The following is a 244-nucleotide window of genomic DNA, read 5'->3' as shown; positions in this document are numbered from 1 at the left end:
TCTGCTGAAGTGCCGCGGGGCCGGTGCTGCCGCTCTCCGGCTCTCTGGGCTCTGAGCTGAGCTCGTCGTCAGCATCCTCATCCTGCATCTCCCACGGCTCCTCCAGAGCCTCATCCGGCTCCTGGCTGCCTGCTTGCCCAGTGGCGTGTTGGGGTGCCTGGGCAGGGTGCCCCACGGTGCCCTCCTCCTTGTCCCCCACCAGCCCCAGGGCCGGCTCAGCCTCCAGCACCGACGGCTGACTCAG

General features: G+C 69.7%; 1 protein-coding gene across 1 annotated transcript in view; it reads right to left on the bottom strand.

Annotated features, from left to right (window-relative positions):
• LOC104466639 (fibrous sheath CABYR-binding protein-like) overlaps positions 1-244 on the bottom strand; it is a gene marked incomplete at its 3' end in the record, with an annotated part of 2,735 nt that overhangs the window by 1,940 nt on the left and 551 nt on the right.

Source organism: Pterocles gutturalis, unplaced genomic scaffold (assembly GCF_000699245.1).
Source record: "Pterocles gutturalis isolate BGI_N339 unplaced genomic scaffold, ASM69924v1 scaffold2019, whole genome shotgun sequence".
Classification (NCBI taxonomy): domain Eukaryota; kingdom Metazoa; phylum Chordata; class Aves; order Pterocliformes; family Pteroclidae; genus Pterocles; species Pterocles gutturalis.
Note: the sequence above shows the minus strand (reverse complement) of the source record. Positions and strands in the feature narration are given on the sequence as shown.